Below are 14,820 nucleotides of genomic sequence, written 5' to 3'. Positions count from 1 at the left end.
GTTCATACCTCTTCTCTTCTCTCCTCTCTTGTTATTCTCTTCATACTTCTTCTCTATCTCTTCCCTTTGTTATTCTCTTCATACCCTTCTCTTTCTCTCCTCTCTTGTTATTCTCTTCATACCTCTTCTCTTCTCTCTCTCTCTCTTGTTATTCTCTTCATACCTCTTCTCTTTCTCTCCTCTCTTGTTATTCTCTTCATACCTCTTCTCTTTCTCTCCTCTCTTGTTATTCTCTTCATACCTCTTCTCTTTCTCTCCTCTCTTGTTATTCTTTCATACCCCTTCTCTTTCTCTCCTCTCTTGTTATTCTCTTCATACCCTTCTCTTTCTCTCCTCTCTTGTTATTCTCTTCATACCTTCTCTTTCTCTCCTCTCTTGTTATTCTCTTCATACTCTTTCTCTTTCTCTCCTCTCTTGTTATTCTCTTCAACCTCTTCTCTTTCTCTCCTCTCTTGTTATCTCTTCATACCTCTTCTCTTTCTCTCCTCGTTATTCTCTTCATACCTCTTCTCTTTCTCTCCTCTCTTGTTATTCTCTTCATACCTCTTCTCTTTCTCTCCTCTCTTGTTATTCTCTTCATACCCTTCTCTTTCTCTCCTCTTTTGTTATTCTGTTCATACCTCTTCTCTTTCTCTCCTCTCTTGTTATTCTCTTCATACCCTTCTCTTTCTCTTCTCTTTTGTTATTCTCTTCATACCCTTCTCTTTCTCTCCTCTTTTGGCTGCCAGGTAGTCTTGTCTGCTCTCAGCAGCTTTACAAGGTCAGGGTTGTCTGACCTTGTCGCTACCTTCTTCCATGCACAGATCCACTTTCAGTCCCTCTGTTCCGCCAATATCCAGTTTGACTGTCTGTGCTCTCCATTCAATCCCTTTTACTGCATTTCACATCCGACTTCTAAGGGTTAAACTGTGTGGAAGATACAGAAAGATACACAGACGAGAGATACATGCATAGAATCAATCTATTTTTTTTTTAAGGACATTCGAAACATGCTTTCATACTTGTGTTCGTTTTTCAATAGGACAGTGACAGGACAGACAATGAAAGAGGAATGACAGCTACTCTAGGAAGGCCAAGGGTAGGAATGGAACATACAATGGGCTGAACCAAAGCTCCAACCCTGTTGCCGCGGGGCATACGTGCACGTGGTTACCGCTCGATCAGACTCCGGCACTAGAATCCCTCATTTCTATAYCCAACAGAATCAGGCCTCGTTAAATAATGCCAGACGAACACTTCAGTTCAGCCCTGCATGTGAAAATGGGAGCGGAAGGTGCGATATATATTGTCTGGCGCAGATGTGAACTGGAATCAATATCTGGTAATGTTCCACTCTTGCGTGAAGACTGTTTCACTCTACCTACTAATTTGAGCCAGTTTGCTACAACAGGAAAATGTTCCTGCAGCAACAACAAATGTAATTTGTTATGTGGATTATAATTAACCACCTASAGTTGATGGACACACCAGTGCATCAATCTAAGTTACATAACAAAAAAAATCCCCATCAGAATCTGTCAYTTTAAGCTAAAGATATCTGTTTTTTTGCATTGGATGTGTCTCAATCCACCGCATCCGCCCGTGTCGCACTTCCTCAACTGCGGTGAAAGGAGACAGAGCTAMAGCGGTGTTAGRCAGACCATGAGACATCCCCAAAATCTTCTCACGTAAACYTCTGTAGTGTCCGAACGGATTCATCCACGGTTTAACAAACGGTTTAACCTTTGAACCCCACAAGTGTCTAGAGACCCGTCTAAAGTTGGTACCATCGATGTGCCGACTTCTGTTTGGTAGCTTCCGAACCGTTTGGGCTACAAACTAARGGGAAAGGGGAGATTCTCACCAACACGATGGTGTTCTCCATTTTGCTCTACGAACCCTAAAGTGTCACAGGACTCTTCTGAAGGTAACCGTTTTAAAAAACGAATGAAAATATGAAGGTCGTTTTGTGCCTACCCCCAAAAAGAAGTTAAATATGTGTAAAAACAAATAAATATCTATATACAGTACCAGTCAAAAGTTTGTACACACCTCATTCCAGGGTTTTTCTTTATTTTTACTATTTTCTACATTGTAGAATAATAGTGAAGACATCAAAACTACGAAATAACACATTGAAGAATCTAAAATATATTTTGATTTGTTAAACACGTTTTTGGTTACTACATGATTCCATATGTGTTATTTCTTATATACAGTATAACATCATATTTATTTGTAAATGGCCTAATGAATCAGTCAGTRAATCAATTATGTATTTCCATCTACTGTACAGTCAATGCATATTTAATTACTAGAGGTAGTGTGAGTACAGTTACTCTGCTTTGTAATATGTCATTGGACCAGAACCCCTGAGTGGCCCCCAGGGAGAGTTTGTCCCCAGGCAAGGTGTCCCTATGGTCCATAAGGCTTAGACCTCTGTGACTTGGTGATGTGCCCTCGAAAACACATGACCTACACCACCCTATGTATCTGTCACTATGGGACTGTGCTAACAGACATGAGTAAGAAAGGGAGAGAAAGAAAGCGAGAGGGGAAGGGAGAAAAAGAGACTGAAAGAGAAGAAAAAGATTGATATGGAGACTGAGAGGAGGATAGTGGAGTGGGCAGAGAGCAGAGATAGGAAAGGGGGAAAGAGAGAGAGAGAGAGACCAGCAATGCTGTGGTGGGGCAAAAGACGGAGGGAGAGAGAAAGAACCAGAGAGAGTTCTCCTGTGTTACGTGACGTCACGCAATCAAGCAATGTCCCATCATCCTCGGCACATGCCTTATGAAGAGGGAAACGAATAATTGTTACAGAGACACATTAAAGGATAATCATGATGAAAGATACATATTTGATGTACTGGGATGGCACGCTCTTCAGAATAACAGAGGCAGAGGCCACCTTTACTATGAAAAGGACTAGCTAGAGGAGAGAGGGAGAAAAAGAGAGAGCAACATGAGGGAGTAGGGTGAGGAAATAGGTTTTGGTGATTCAATCATTCAATTCCGTTTCCTGTTTGGGTTTGTTTGGTTTGTTTCTTGTGTGTTCCCGGAAAAGGACTAACTTGACGGAGCGAACTTAGAGGGAGAGAGAGAGAAAAAGAGAGAGAAAGAGAGAGAGAGAAAGAGAGAGGGGAATCCAACAGCTAATGATTAAGTAATAGTGGAGAAAAGAGAAGAGGGAGAGGGAGAGGGAGAGGGAGAGGGAGAGGGAGAGGGAGAGGGAGAGGGAGAGGGAGAGGGAGAGGGAGAGGGAGAGGGAGAGGGAGAGGGTGAGGGAGAGGGAGAGGGAGAGGGAGATTAAAAGTAGAGATGAGCGATGTAATAGGAATCACAGTCCACTGGAGCAGAGAGAGCGACGTGGCTTGTCCCCTCCGCGGCAGTCGCTGACTCTAAATGTGTGAGTGAGCGTGCATGTGTTCCTCTCTGTGTCCTTTGTGCACCGCCATTAATCCTCGTGTGCTCCGTCAGAGGGCTGTGCTCTGTGCTTTGGTCCTGTGCCCAGCCTAGCTGGCTTTAACCACCTCAGGTAAACCATCTAACCCCCTCAATGAGACTGTCCAACAACTCCCCTCCCTCCACAACCACTCTCCAAGACAAAGMGATTCCAAATCATCGGTTCTGCTGTTGGACACCAATCTAACTGGGCTTCTGGATTTAATTATTAGACACATCCTCAGGAATTCCATTTATTCTAGTCCAAGACAAAGACAGCTGTTCAGCCACTAAGGTGGGCCACTAAGCTCCAGCAATTGTCTTTTGCCCATAGATAACGAATCGTGGCTGTTCTATGCCCTCTATTTCTTTCTGAATGTAGATTATTCCACCTAACTGATTCGGGTCTACTAAGCCCTTGCTTAGAGCTCTTGGCTGTACTTGTGTTGAACAGAGTCAGTATGCAGATGTAGGATCTTCATTTGATCACTCTTTAGTCACTGGGAAGTTTCCTGCTAAGCAGGAAATGCAAACGTGTAGTGTGTTTGAGTTTTAAAAGGCTTCTAAAGTTTGTAATTTCCTCTTTGAAATMTCASACTTGAGTTGCCCYAACAAAAAATGGTTGGAGGAGGGGGGGTGCTAAGCTGACATATGGAATTGTTTTAGATGGTCATACTATGGATCATTTAGCTATTTGATTTGGAATTTTAGGACCCCTTTAGGTAGAAAATGTGGATTTGTTTAACACTTTTTTGGTTACTACATGATTCCATATGTGTTATTTCATAGTTGATGTCTTCACTATTATTCTACAATGTAGAAAATAGTAAAAATAAAGAAAAACCCTGGAATGAGGAGGTGTGTCCAAACTATTMACTGGTCGTGGTTTGGCTGGTGTAGGCCGTCATTGTAAATAAGAATTTGTTCTTAACTTGCCTAGTTAAATAAAGGTTAAATAAAATAAATWKTTYWWTTAAATATATGAAGTCACCACATTGAAACGTCAATACGTACGTATAAAAACTATCAAGGATAAGCACAATGAAGTCATATCAGTACTATTATTCGCTAAATTAGGTCTCTGCTTTTTGTATCCTTTACAGCTGTCTACAGCTTGTACTTTAAACCAGCCACAATCTGAGAACACTAGTCTAGAATGAGTTTATTTTCCTCCTCTGAGACCGTTTCTCTTCTGTACCTAACTCCCCATCACTGTGGACAGACAGTTAGTCAATTAGGCAGCTCAGCAATCTATCCTCTACCTCATTTTTAGAAAGCACACACACTCAGTCTCCCTGATCCTCTCTCTGATCATTATCTGTTAGTGGGGGTTAATGCTGCCTGCTGACTGGGCAAAACAGTTAGTGGGTATTGCGCACCTCTGTACACTAAAACTCCTTCCCAAACCGCCCCTCCCTTCTCCCTTTACTGTCTCATCTGAACTGGGGACTGGTGTTAAATGTGCAAGGGTCTTATCCTGCAGAGGAAATTGTATTGGCTGTTACAGCAGGCGGTGTGGGGCTTTTTCTATTTCACGCTCCAACCAAGTGCCTCACAATTAGCCTCTTCGCAGCCTGTTAACACTGTCTTACATCTGAGAGAGAGAGAGAGAGAGAGAGAGAGAGAGAGAGAGAGAGAGAGAGAGAGAGAGATACACGCTCTTTATTCTGCTCAACTTTTATTAGCATCGTTAAGTCATCCAGTCAGATGGTACGGTGCAGAGTTGTACCCTCAGGTTGTTTGAGGTGACACTGATGCTGTTCTCTGTCTGTCTCTACACAGTATGGGATCAGAGAGCAGCCCAAAGCATGTTTCTCACGTTGTATGATTGTGTCTTTTTTGGGTTGTGTGTGTGCAGGTTCCAGCCAGCAGGCCTGGTAGAGAGGATCCAGGCTATAGCTCAGAACGTGTCCAACATGGCGGTCAGAGTGGAACAGATCCTCCAGAACAGCATGGCCGCCGGCAGAGGTACAATATTATAACACTAACATTACAGAGTGGGTTATTGCTGTGCAATACATATGGAACTGCCCATGTCTTATTCACATCATTGGGGTGGCCCGAACCTGACTTTCTATCAACATTGCGCGGTTCCAGCAACTATGGTGGACGGCTAACTAGGCCAGCTCTGTGCATCTCGGCTTGGCTTTGGTGGGTTTGGTTCTTCCCACTCTATGAAAACACGAACCGTTGTAATCCTCGACGGGTAGTCAGAACACCAATTCCAACCTTTTCGAACGGCAACACCCGTCAGACTTTTCACACCGCAGATCTAAAGTACAGCGGCCGTGTCAAAGTGCCACACGACAAGTGATTGGCGTATGAAATGAATTGATGTGTGGGAAATAAAAGTAAGATCTAGTTGAATAAAACAAATCCACAGTGCAGCCAGACGTGGAGTCGTTCTTCATTCCCGTCRRCATTTTATTGSTTTCCCTCCACCGCTGTTGACTTCTTCTGCCCATCTCCTCCTTTTTTAATCAAATCAGAAATYATTCTGCTACCGGCACAGACGATGCCGATTGCGTTGGAACCACACACACAGGAAAACACACACGCGCGCGCGGGCCTTTATCAAGGGAACTCAATCGACAGTCCTTAATCAACTCTTCTTCCCTCCTTCTCCCTCTCCTCAACCAGCAGCAAAGTCGTTACCAGAGGTAATTAGTCTTATCTCCCTTTGTTTTCACGGTGAAGACGTGAAGGCAGAACCACAACCGCTTTTATTAATCACAGATGAAGACAAACCACACTCGGTGGACTTTATTGTGCGTTTCGACTCGAGCGCATCGGTGATTCATCTCATGGCCGAGCGAGAGAGAGAGAGAGAGAGAGAGACGCACACGAGACGACGTGCTCGGAAGTTGGAATTCGCACCTCCCTCCCAGCCACCGCTTTTTTAGTTTCCGCGGGGGCCTCGAGTCTCGCGGGGCCTCGAGTTTTTATCTAATTAGTCTGCTGCACATTTAATATGGCGACGCTTATTACTATTGGAATCAAAAGGAAGGCGTTGAAATCTTTTGTGTCGCTGGGAAATATGTGTGGCATGTTTGAGAGGAGAGAAGCTTGAGGGATGGAGTGACTGAGATAGACAGAGACAAAGCTTTCATTAGACACATGGAAGCTGTCAGAGAATGTTTTGTTCCAGAGAGAGGACTATATAGAGAGAGCGAGAGAGATCTGGGGAAAAAGAGGTAGGGGGAGATCGAGAGAGTGGGAGTGAGGGAGGGAGAGGAAGCGGGAGATAGGAAGGAGAGAGAGCGACGGAGAGAGAGAGAGAGACTGAGTCCAAGACTGAAACCTCATCAATTTAACTTCCCGTCTTCTCCCATCCATAGTGCTGGAACTTGGAGTTTCAACTCCAGTCTCTCTTCCTGGCTGTAGGCCCCCAGCTGCAGGGAGGCAGTTAGCCAACTCAATGGACCAGTTAATGCAGTGAGTGCAGTGTGAGTGAGCGGATACACATTGTACCGTTGGCCCGGGAGGGGTGGCAGCAGTGACGAGGSGTTGTATTTCTGTACCCCGCGGTGAACAGTGTGCACCAAAGCAGGCCGGGTGTTGCATGGGAACRGATGGTACATATGGTTTGCTGAAAATGTTGTTAAATGTCTTTTTTAAGGATGTCTATTCTCTTCACGGAATAAGTATCCTGTTGCTATTCAAGGTGATGTAGGCGTGGATATGCGGTGGTTCTTCCTTTAGAAGTGTTGAGCTTATGCCGCGACCGTTTGTGGTAGATTGTGGTAAATTGCGTCGTTCTGGCAACAACGGCTGYCACTTAAATCACGTGKCACCTTGCAAGCTGTGCTGCAGTACTTTTACAGGAAGAACCACTGTAAGGCTTAAAGAGTCTGTATGACTATGATGTGTTTTCTGTGTCTCCATAGTGTGTATCTATGATGTGTTTTCTGTGTCTTCACAGTGTGTAACTATGATGTGTGTGTTCTATACCTCCACAGTGTGTAACTATGATGTGTGTGTTCTATATCTCCACAGTGTGTAACTATGATGTGTGTGTTCTATATCTCCACAGTGTGTAACTATGATTGGTGTGTGTTCTATATCTCCACAGTGTGTAACTATGATGTGTGTGTTCTATATCTCCACAGTGTGTAACTATGATGTTGTGTGTTTCTATATCTCCACAGTGTGTAACTATGATGTGTGTGTTCTATATCTCCCACAGTGTGTAACTATGATGTGTGTGTTCTATATCTCCACAGTGTGTAACTATGATGTGTGTGTCTCTTCTCTTCAGCAGTGAGAGACGGCTCATCAGGCCAGTGTGAGGTACCCAGAGATCCCCGCTACCCAGACTGCCCTGGAAAAGTGGATGTGAGTTTCTCTCTGTCTGTCTAGCTAGGCTATAAGAGATTCTCCTGATATCTTATAACCAATGTTCCCTCTAAGCTCCCCGGGACTGCCGTGCAGAATAAATATWCGCCCGCGCACAGAAGCACGAGATTGAACTTCACTCAACTTTCTAGAGTTTTCCCCCTTAGTTAARACTWTCAACGTTTCCCTTTATTGTGGGAATTGTGGTCGAATCAAAGCAATATTAGCCACTTTCAATGCAACATTCCGAAACAAAACAAAGACATTTTGTTGTAGGTASAACGCATCGGAGTAGGATTCTATTGRATTGACACGCTTGACTCAGCCCSTACTCTACACAGACTTGTGAGGCATAACCAATCAGAGCTGGAGTAGGCCTATATGCAAATAGACCATTGCCATATATGGATCTGTGCCGATCACTTTAAACTGGACTATGTTTACAGCATGAGCGGACTATGTTTACAGCATGAGCATGTTTTGAGATTAAAGAGAGAGCTGCATGTAGCCACGTGTGCACATTTGTTCAWATCCTTTMCRAGTTAGTGAGTTATTAGCCCAGTTATAGATCATTTGTGTCCGCAATGGGGGAGTGATTGCTTCCTATAAGAGGACAAAACATGTGCATTTCTAGACATCTTTGAAAAGTGAGTCAAGGAAACTGTATTTTCTTTGTCTTAAAGGGGCAGTTCTGTATTTTGAGACAGACTTGAATAAGCTAAGTAGCCAATAGGCAGAGGTTAGCATAATTTGTCTGATTCTCTGTAATAATGGTATGGGAATAATAATGCATTTRATTTTGTAAAGAGGTTTCGTGTATCCAACAACATGTTCAGTCACCTCCTTGTCTGAGGGACAAGTGGATAAACAGGTTAATGTGAAGTCCTGCATGTTRTTTTTRCAAAAGTCTCATGGAATGCAGGCATACCTTGAACACCGCACATTGGCAGCTACTGTAGGCTGAATGATAGAACAGCTATTTCCATGTTAAAATGTGATGGGATGCATTTTCTCCATTGCTTTTGATGGTAGGCCACTCTGGTAGGCCTTCATTACGATCAAATAGCTACAGTAGCCTACTTAGCCACTGTTATGACTGTAACTTAAAGCGGGTACAGCCTCAGTGTTCACAGTAAACGAGCGCTGGAAGTTGCACAGAACTTTCACAACATTCAAGTTTGCGCTCAGCAAACCTGAAATTAGCTCAGTGAAAWWWTTWMAGGMAACATTACTTATAACCCGTAATTCCATCCAACTGTACATAGGAACTTAGGTACATCTAATATATGATGAAGCAGTAGAAAACTCCCTATCGTTTATTATATGACCTGTGGCAATTCTTTTATTCGTTGATTTGTGTTTAACAAAGCCAAAGTCACCTGACCATTAAACGTTGACCCGTGTATCACCAGTGGATGCGTGCCCGCTGGACGTCAGACCCGTGCTATGCCTTCTACGGGGTGGACGGCTCCGACTGCTCCTTCCTCATCTACCTGAGCGAGGTGGAGTGGTTCTGCCCCCCTCTGGCCTGGAGGAACCACAGCAGCCCGCCCACCGTCCAAACACACACACGCCAGACCGCCACCACCAAGAGACAGGTGAGACACACACACAGAACCCTTCCTACCATCCATACACACACAGACACCGAACAACCACCATCAAGAGACTGGGAAGAGGGACACACACACTCACGCACGCAAAGGAAGACGCATACACTCGCAAAAGCAGATGCCCGTATACGCACGAGCCCTGCTAAGAGACGCGTGGCTAAAGCGTACATGTTTAAGCACTTACACGCACTAATTCACACTCAAAAGAGCACAGCCAATAGACAAATGAATCTTCATACTCAGACTGTATAAGCTTGAATGGTAGATATGAAAACACATTCATATGAACGCACGCCCGCCTTCTCTGCTAATTGTTTTACTGTGTTCATCCTCTCCTCCCTCTCCTCCCTTTTGTCCCTCTGCTCCCTCTCCTCCCTCTCCTCCTCTGCTCTCTCTGCTCCCTCTCCTCCCTCTCTCCCTCTTGTCCCTCTGCTCCCTCTCCTCCCTCTGCTCTCTCTGCTCCCTCGCCTCCCTCTTGCCCTCTGCTCTCTCTGCTCCCTCTGCTCCCTCTCCTCCCTCTTGCCCTCTGCTCCCTCTCTTCCCTCTGCTCTCTCTGCTCCCTCTCCTCCCTCTGTCCCTCTGCTCCCTCTTCCTCCCTCTCCTCCCTCTCCTCCCTCTGCTCCCTCTCTTCCCTCTCCTCCCTCTCCTCCCTCTTGTCCTCTGCTCCCTCTCTTCCCTCTCCTCCCTCTCTTCCCTCTCCTCCCTCTTGTCCCTCTCCTCCCTCTCTTCCCTCCTCCCCTCTCCCTCCCTCTCCTCCCTCTGCTCCCTCCTTCCCCTCTTCCTCTCCTCCCTCTCTTCCCTTCCTCCCTCTCCTCCCTCTTGTCCCTCTGCTCCCTCTCTTCCCTCTCCTCCCTCTTCCTCCCTCTCGTCCCTCTGCTCCCTCCTCCCTCTCCTCCCTCTCCTCCTCTCTTCCCTCTCCTCCCTCTCCCTCTTGTCCCTCTGCTCCCTCTCCTCCCTCTGCTCCCTTTCTTCCCTCTCTCCCTCTCTTCCCTCTCCTCTTTCTCCTCCCCTCTTCCCTCTCCTCCCTCTCCTCCCTCTCTCATTGTACTGCTGTATAGCAATCTCCACACGCAGCACAAATGAACTCTTTACACTCAAACATGCAGCTCAGTGCCTGATACTATTTGCAGAACAGTGTCAAGGCTGAGTCAATACAGTCCCTGCACAGCTATTAACCAGGTTCAGAGATACCTACACACAGAGAGATCCCTGAACACAAGGTGTGTGTGTGTGTGTGTGTCTTTGTGTGTGTGATCTGTGTGTGTGAGTGTGAATGCTGGATGTATTTGTGTGAATTGTCTGCTGTACTTTAGTATTGAATAGCTTATTAGTGTTTGGCAACATTCCTAATTACAGCTGTGATTCTGTTAGCCAGATAATCTAGCCATTTATAGCAGGGTCTTTGAGTGAGTAATATAGGTGTGTGGTGTGTGTGTGTGTGTGTGTGTGTGGTGGTGTGTGTGTGTGTGTGGTGTGTGTGTGTGTGTGTGTGTGTGTGTGTGTGTGTGTGGTGTGTGTGGTGTGTGTGTGTGTGTGTGTGTGTGTCTCTCTCTGTGTGTGTGTGTTGTCTGTCTGGTGTGTGTTGTGTGTGTGTATGTGTGTGTGTGTGTGTCTGTCTGTGTGTTGTCTGTGTTGTGTGTGTGGTGTGTGTGTGTGTGTGTGTGTGTGTGTGTGTGTGGTGTGTGTGTGTGTGTGTGTGTGTGTGTGTGTGTCTGTGTGTGTGTGTGTGTGTGGGTCTCTCTCTCTGGTGTGTGTGTGTGTGTGTGTGTGTGTGTCTGTCTGTCTGTCTGTTCTGTCTGTCTGTCTTGTCTGTCTGTCTGTCTGTCTGTCTGTCTGTCTGTCTGTCTGTCTGTCGTGTCTGTCTGTCTGTCTGTCTGTCTGTCTGTCTGTCTGTCTGTCTGTCTGCGTCGTGTGATAGACAGAGAGAGAGAGACTTTTAGATTACACAGATATAGCAATGTTTAACTAGCACAGGTCCTCTAGAGACTTAGCTTGCTGTAACTATCTCCCCAGAGAACACAGGCTGCCACTCCTCTGAACTACTGTGTTCCTATTGCAGAGGGAATGTGGGAGAGGAGCCTGTGTGGGTAGCTATCATGTAATGCCATGTTCAGTATATCTGTAGGCTTGCTCCAGTTGACCTCCTCTCTTCTCATCCTTCCTCCACACTCTCTCCGTCTCACACCCTCTTCTTGTGTCTTTCTCACTACTTACACTCTCTCGGCATCTCTGTAAAGTTATAGGCTTTTATTGTTTTGGATTTTAGATCTCTCTCTTTCTCTCTCCATCTCTCTCTCCCTCCCCCTCCCTATAGGCTGCGTTCCGTACAGACCTGTCATCGCTGCTGGACCTGGTTGGCACGGGAAAGAGTCACTGAGCTTCATGAAGCGTCGCATGAGGAGGCTGGCATCACAGTGGGCACGGCCGCCCAGCGCCTCCACGCCAAGCTGCGCCAACGCTGGAGGGAACAGAAGAAGGTAGAGGGAGAGGAGAGGGAGAGGGAGAGGGAGAGGGGAGAGGGAGAGGGGCAGAGAGGGAGAGAGTGAGAGAGGGAGAGAGAGGCACCTGGAACAAACACACCCGCCCACCTCGTAGTTTTTACCCCTTCCAGGGAAGAAGCATGGGACACTTTTACACAGATTTTCTTTCCCACCTCCTTGAACTCCTCCAGCACCGGGGTATCCAAGGAAAGCAGCATCCCCACGTCCTCCTCGAATGCCCCCGCCGCAGCACTAACATTCAGCACAGGGAACACATCATCCAGACCCTCCGTCCACCGATCAGAATTGGAAGTGTCAGTCACATATTGCCGATGAAGTACTGGCAAGGAATCACAGACCTCAGCGACGACCTTCCTCAGTAGGCGAGATGATCGGATCCCCGCTCTTTCTCCCAGCTCCTCCAGCGATCTGCTCCTGCTCCGCATCAGATGACCCAGCTTGGTTCACCCCACACTTAACAGGCATGAACGTAGGCTGGCTGAACCCAGAGCACGGGACTGGATGGCAGTGTTGTAAAAAAGGGGCTCTTCAAAAAGCCACATCCCTTGTGGCGTCCTGGCCTTACGGGACTTAACAAAAACTCTCCAAGCCTGCATAACAGACTCATAAGCCAGTCAAGCCAGACAATTCACGCCCCTCTAGCTATAAGAGGAAAAGGTGCTTGTCTAAGCCCCAACAGCCCGCTCTCAATGTGTAGGCTGTGTCAACCCAGCTAGAACCAGTCTGGGCTGCTTGAAGCCGGGAAATCCCTCTGAAGCTCTTGTATCAGACCCCCCCCATGGGTGTAAAATCATTAGTCTGCGCCACAGGGTAGAGGCAGCTAGATTATTGGCTACCAGCACCCTTCCCCTATAAGACAGCTGGGGTAGCACCCATTTCCACCTTGACAATCTGGCACACACTTTCTCCACTACACCCTCACAGTTATTTTTCTGAAAGACATCGGAGCCTAGAAAAAACCCCAGTCTTCATCCCATCTCTGCCCCACTGAATCCCCCCTGGTAACCGTGGAGCGGACCCCATCTGAAGCCCCCTGGTAACCGTGGAGCGGACCCCATCTGAAGCCCCCCTGGTAACCGTGGAGCGGACCCCATCTGAAGCCCCCTGGTAACCGTGGAGTGGACCCCATCTGAAGCTGACCTGCCCACAGCGCTTCACTCTTTCCCCAATTGACTCTAGCTGAGGAGGCCCCCTCATACACCTTTAAAGCYTTTGAGAGAACCTTAACATCCTCACCCCTTATAATAAATACTGTRACGTCATCTGCATACGCAGACAGTGCTATCGTGGGACCCTTCATTACCCCTGGCACAGAGAAACCAGTAAGCCTTGCTCTTAAAAAANTTCACTCTTTCCCCAATTGACTCTAGCTGAGGAGGCCCCCTCATACACCTTTAAAGCATTTGAGAGAACCTTAACATCCTCACCCCTTATAATAAATACTGTRACGTCATCTGCATACGCAGACAGTGCTATCGTGGGACCCTTCATTACCCCTGGCACAGAGAAACCAGTAAGCCTTGCTCTTAAAAAACAAAGCATTGGTTCAATTGCCAGACAATATAACTGTCCTGAAATTGGGCATCCCTGCCTGACACCTTCACCATACACGAGGCCCCAGCATACAGTAAAGTCATCCAAGACAAAATAATCCCCAAACCCAAAAGCTTTCATTGTTATGAAGAAGTACTGGTGGTCCACACGGTCAAAAGCCTTCRCCTGARCCAAAGAAAGRAAACCCACATTRACYTCAGACAYTTTACAAATGTCTAAAACATCTSTTATTAGAAACAAGTTATCAACAATAGAYKGGTCAGGTACACAGTKYGACTGGTCCTTGTGGASCAACAYRCCCAGATARTCTTTCAACCTGTTTGAGAGACATTTAGAAACAATTTTATATTCTGCACACAGCAATGCAACAGGTCTCCAATTTTTTTGAAGAGCCAAATTCCCCTTTTTTTGGCAACAATGAAAGCACAGCACGTTGACAGGATACAGGAAGAGAACCCTCATGAAAAGATTCACACACCACTTCATAACCCCCAAAAGTGCTTATAGAACTCAGATGGTAAACCATCGATGCCAGGGGCTCGGCCTGATGAGAGCTGCATAACTGCTGTGGACAGCTCTTGCAGTGTAATGTCAGAGTCCAATACGACTCTCTGCTCAGGTCCCAATTGAGGAAGACCGTGTAACAACTGTTCAGTACACAGWGAGTCACAATCCTCCGCCTTATAGAGGGCAGAGTAGAAATCCACGGCATGTTGGTGCTTCTCACTGTCATCCGTGGTCACTTTCCCATCAGGGAGGCGAAGGCAGACCGTCTGTTTACGTTGCAATGTCCACTGTCCTACTGTAGTTTATTTTTAAAGCATCCATGTCCTTGAGGGAAGCGAAACGAGACCTTATCAAGGCACCCTTCACTCTTCCATGCAGAAACGACCTCAGTTCATGTCTCTTGTCCTGTAAGTTCATGACTAGTCCAGGGTCGTTCTGAGTGAGCAGCTTCAATTCAATAGATTTGATGTCCTGTTCAAGGGCCCTGATAGTCTCTTTAACTTCAATACGAGAGAGAGCAGTATACTTGTTGACAAAACACTCGTATTTGGGCCTTCCCAGSCTCCCACCATTGTCTCAAGGACTCAAAATTCTATTTAGTAACACTCCATTTTTCCCAAAACAACAAAAACTTTTCACAAAACATGACATCATGTAACAATTTAACATTAAAATACCAATAAGATGATGACCTTCYTGGACAAGTGAATATCAACAGTAACATTATGGTGATCAGAGAAACCCACAGGAGTAATGTCACACCTTCCAACCCTACTACAGTAGTGATCAGATACGTACAACCTGTCTAACCTTCCAACCCTACTACAGTAGTGATCAGATATATACAACCTGTCTAACCTTCCAACCCTACTACAGTAGTGATCAGATAC

At 46.2% G+C, this 14,820-nt stretch overlaps 1 pseudogene; it reads left to right on the top strand.

Annotated features, from left to right (window-relative positions):
* LOC112080750 (alpha-1,6-mannosylglycoprotein 6-beta-N-acetylglucosaminyltransferase B-like) overlaps window positions 1–14,820 on the top strand; it is a 44,590-nt pseudogene that overhangs the window by 7,023 nt on the left and 22,747 nt on the right.

The sequence above is a fragment of the Salvelinus sp. IW2-2015 genome, unplaced genomic scaffold (genome assembly GCF_002910315.2).
Source record: "Salvelinus sp. IW2-2015 unplaced genomic scaffold, ASM291031v2 Un_scaffold16471, whole genome shotgun sequence".
Lineage (NCBI taxonomy): Eukaryota > Metazoa > Chordata > Actinopteri > Salmoniformes > Salmonidae > Salvelinus > Salvelinus sp. IW2-2015.
This window is presented reverse-complemented; position numbering and strand designations above follow the sequence as displayed.